The sequence below is a fragment of the Barbus barbus genome (assembly GCF_936440315.1).
Source record: "Barbus barbus genome assembly, chromosome: 25".
NCBI lineage: Eukaryota > Metazoa > Chordata > Actinopteri > Cypriniformes > Cyprinidae > Barbus > Barbus barbus.
In genome coordinates, this window is record NC_136753.1 from 12,215,374 (window position 1) to 12,220,045 (window position 4,672).

Below are 4,672 nucleotides of genomic sequence, written 5' to 3' on the forward strand. Positions count from 1 at the left end.
CAAAAAACACATTTTGGCAATTTCTTTGTATATGACTATTAATGGTTTGAAATGTAGTTTATTAACTAACACATGCAGATCACATTTCAATGCCTGAATAATAATAATAAAAATGTATTCACACACATATTTTTATATGACCAGGATTTAGTGGGATCAAGAGAAAGCTATTTTTCTTTATTAACCACTTTATCTCATTTGACATGGTATTGCAAAGTGAAGAAAATGGGCTTGATAGCCAAGCTCTTTATAAGCATTAACACACACACACACACACACACGGCATTTCATGTTATCAGTGTTCTCTCTGATTTTCCAGCATAGTGTTTGTTTTCATCATGCCCTGGGCTTGGGTTTACTGTTCAATAAACCTGCACTTTGCTGTGAATCTTGGGTTCATTACTTTGTTTTTCATGTCTATGGGCAGGAGACACCCTATGTTAGATTTGTCATTTGCCTGTGTGTATTTGAGTGTTATTTATTTATCTGACTTTATTTATCTGTGACAGTGCCATTCTCAGAATTTCTTCAGGGTTTTATACAACCTTCTTTCATACAAACTTCTAACATTTACTGTGTTGGTTTCCTCTTTAGCTCTTTCCCCTCCCCACTCGCAGACACACAGACTTTCTTTAATTAGGTTGCAGAGTGCTCTGTGGCGTTATGGTTGAATGAAGGTGCTGTCACATAGACTCAGTTCTACTGCATACGCACATACACAAACATTTCCATTGAACTCTGCACAGTAATTGATTGTACTGGGACAGCCAGCAGGCTCTTTTTTTATTACCCTGTGTGTATATGTAATGCACAAGTCAGTATTCCCTCTACAATTATTTTCTGTGCTTGTGTTTAGAATGAACAGAGACCTACTGGTACTACCACTTCCTGCATCAACAATATATATATATATTTTTTATATTTTATATTATATTGTATATTATATATTTTTTTGTAATGTGTTTTTCTTATGTATTTTTTTGAATTATTATTGTTATTAAATGGCAATTAGCAAAATGAGCAAACAGAACAATCATTTCTTTCCTTAACATTTTTTTTTCAAAGCATACTAACCTAGTTCCCTACTTTAGCACATACTAACCTGATCTCCTAATCATTACTGTGACCTAGAAAGAGATAAACATTGAAGTTTTTACAAATTCAAAGCCATCAGGAAGTTTAAGAGACATGTTTTGGAAGTGTTCCACATTTGTGCTTTCCGCTTTTTGCCTGACCTGACTTTCTGCATATATGATTCCTTTTTTCTTTCCTGTGACTATGCAGTCAGCATGTAGCTGCTTTTGTGCTGAGGGGATTTTTCTACAAGCAACTGATTTCTGCAAGCTTTTCCATAATTCTTAAGTCTTCTGTGTTATAAAAACTGGAGTGGAAGGCTTATCAATCATCTACATCACGATGGTCAATCTAAAAATAAAATTATTTTTGAACAAAGCAGCAGAACTCATTAATTGTAATTAAATGTAATATTATTTTGTTTTGGTTTAAGAATGCTGAGAATGCAGAGGTACTAGGAACAGCTGAGGCTTTATCTTTTCTTTTGTGTAGACCCCATGTGAAGAATATTCATTCATGGGGGTAAATCCGCTGGAATTCAAATTGACTTGCGCTTGCAAACTGCAGGGGGTCTGCATATGCAGGCAGGAGGGAGTCTTCCAAATCAAAAGGCGTAGACCAATCTGATGACCTCAGCAATTTGCCAGTGATGACAGTTTTCTGGCTGGAATATGCTGGAGTGAAGCTGTGCTGTTGGCACAGTCCTGAAAAGCATTTTATATGGTTATTAGATGTTTCTTCATCGATAGATTTCAAGCTTGGCAAATGGATTGGGTTATAAGCTTATATCTTTGGTTTGACTGCCATTTTACCAAGGTTTGTGTGAACATGCTTGGTCTTAAATAAACTGTATGTTCATACTTTCTCTGTGTGCATGTTTGCATGTATTTTTTAGCATAAGTATTATTAAGGTATATGAATGAGCTCCTCTGATAATCATTACCTATGCTGGGGGAAGGACTTTGTTTATATATTCTGTCCCCAGTCGTGTTCATTAGTATGCATGCAAATCTATTGGTCAAACACCTACAGTTCTGTAGGCCTATCTGCTGTTAAAAACTATTGCCACTCTGCCTAAAATACGGAGACAATATTTTAAATGGGGAAGTCGTGGCCTAATGGTTAGAGAGTCAGACTCGTAATCCAAAGGTTGTGAGTTTGAGTCTTAGGCCAGCAGGGATTGTAGGTGGGGGGAGTGAATGTACAGCGCTCTCTCCACCCTCAATACCATGACTGAAGTGCCCTTGAGCAAGGCACCAAACCCCCAACTGCTCCCTGGGCACCGTAGCATAAATGGCTGCCCACTGCTTCGGTGTGTGTTCATGCTCCGGGTGTGTGTTCACGGAGTGTGTGTGTTTACTGCTTTGTGTGTGCACTTGGATGGGTTATTTACAGAGCACAAATTCCGAGTATGGATCGCCGTATGTCACGTCACGAAATAGACAGAAAAACAAAATTGTATGAAGCATAGAGAAGTCTCTTACAGAGAAGCTTTCTGTTTGTCAACACGACAAAATCCGTGTGACAACTGACATCCCAAACTTTCTTATCAATTTACTTGTAAGAAACATACATTTTCAAAAATAAACATAACTCGGTTTAGTTGTGTCCAGTTTACATTGTAGAAAAAAGCTCAAAGCATCATCAAGTTATATTCACCACAGGCTTTATTTTACTCAGTAATTGAAAAATGTCATTATAAAACCCCATAGAAAATCTTGAAGGAACCAGTGGCAAATTAGTCTTCTGTGTTGTGGCGTCATACACCACTCTATTGTGTGTGATTAGTTCTAATGCGCAACTCTGTAAAAATGTGTGAACAGAAATATGATGCAACATGAGCGGATCTGAATTTGATGCAATCTACATTTTTCATTTTATTTTCACTTTATTCAGCTATAATAGATTTAAGTTAATTGTACAGCATGTGGCATTTTTGTCAGTCTACTTATTTGAACTTTTATTAAACGGTGGGCTGTAATATATCTCGAGCTCACACATTAACTCAAACTGTACACTGATTAAAAATGGGAAAGGCATTCTAAAGTTATTTGAAGGCTTTTATTTAGTCTGTCCATGTGAATTATACTCTGGACTGCAGAGTCTGAATAGAATCACTGATAGCCTTTACAAGGAAAGGGGCACAAACCTTTAACAAATTGCATTTAAACAAATAGCATGCAGCCATTGGTTGACCTGTGGCCAAACTCTTTCTGAGAGAGCCCATGAGAAAACATTCCTTTCCAGATAATAAGCTTTCATTCACGCATCCATCCCCCCACCAATCTCCCCCTGTCTCACTTTTTTTCTCAATCATTCTCCAATGTCTCTACATCTTTTTTCTTATCAAGAAGCTAAATTATGGTAGATAAAATCAGAGGTCAGAGGGAGAGAAAATTGACACCATCCGTTTTTTTTGTTCCTCCAAATACCAGGAGAAACATGATACCGCTGTCCAAATGAGATGCCAGGAAGAATAAGAGCCGTAAATGCGCTAGTGTTTTTGTTTTGAACTTCCCTCAAGAGGTTTGGCTAAAAGAGCTGGATATGGTTTTGTGTCGTTTGGGGTCATTTGTATTAATGTGACGTGAAGTGAGAAACTGGAGACAGGTGTGGATGAAGAAAATTTACCCGAGCTAATGCAAAACACACAGTGAGAAAACTTGATATGACGAGACATACAGGGAGTGTGAAAATAAAACAGGTCAGAAGACAAAAATCAACAATACATGTGTTTCAGAAAAAGAAGAACTGGGGCAAGTACCGAGTCAGCACATGGCTCAGTTGGTCTAGTATGGAGCAGCAGGTGTATGCTATTTCATTAAGCTGGGCTTTGTTTGTGAACAAATGTCTTCAGGGATTATGCTGCTGGGGTCTCATAGTCACAGGGCTTTAGAAGTCATGGGTCATTTGTTAGAATGATCAGGGTGGGAGGTAGACTAACAGGACAGTTCACTGAAATAAATTAGCATTTAATGCTCTTGTCCATCTAATTTGTTTTTCACAATTAGATTTCAGAGCAGATGTAACAGTAATAAGAGTAAGTTTCACTCTGAGAGATAGTTGCAGATGTAAGAGGCTTTTTGCGAGAAGACATGTTTCCATCTATCTGCAATAGTGCAATACAACCACAAATCCAGTTTCACAATGAATCATATGTGCAAACACACAGTACAAACTGGTCTTGTAAGGAAGGAAGTGAGATTGTGATGTTTGGTACTTTTGTGTGTGATGTGTTACAATTAATATCATCTCCTCCAACTTCCCCTTTTGTGCCATTTCTGGTGATACAAATCCTTTGAAAGTTTTCTTTTCATGTTTAGATTTTTTCTTTTTCTTTTTTTCACCTGGAAGTGAAATGTTGAGTTGAATTTTTGCAATGTTTCAAGTCCCTAAGCCTCTCAGCTTTCAAACTAACACACTTAACAACAGCAACAGCGACTAGGTGTACCTGCATATGCAAATACTTTAGACAGAAGCCAGCATACAGCTTTCTCAGCTCCACCCACAGGACCTCCCCTGAAGCCGGTTGCCTGACAACAGCCATAGAGATTGAGAAGGGGAGAGTAGGAGTGGCTGGAAATCAGCAACTGCTGTC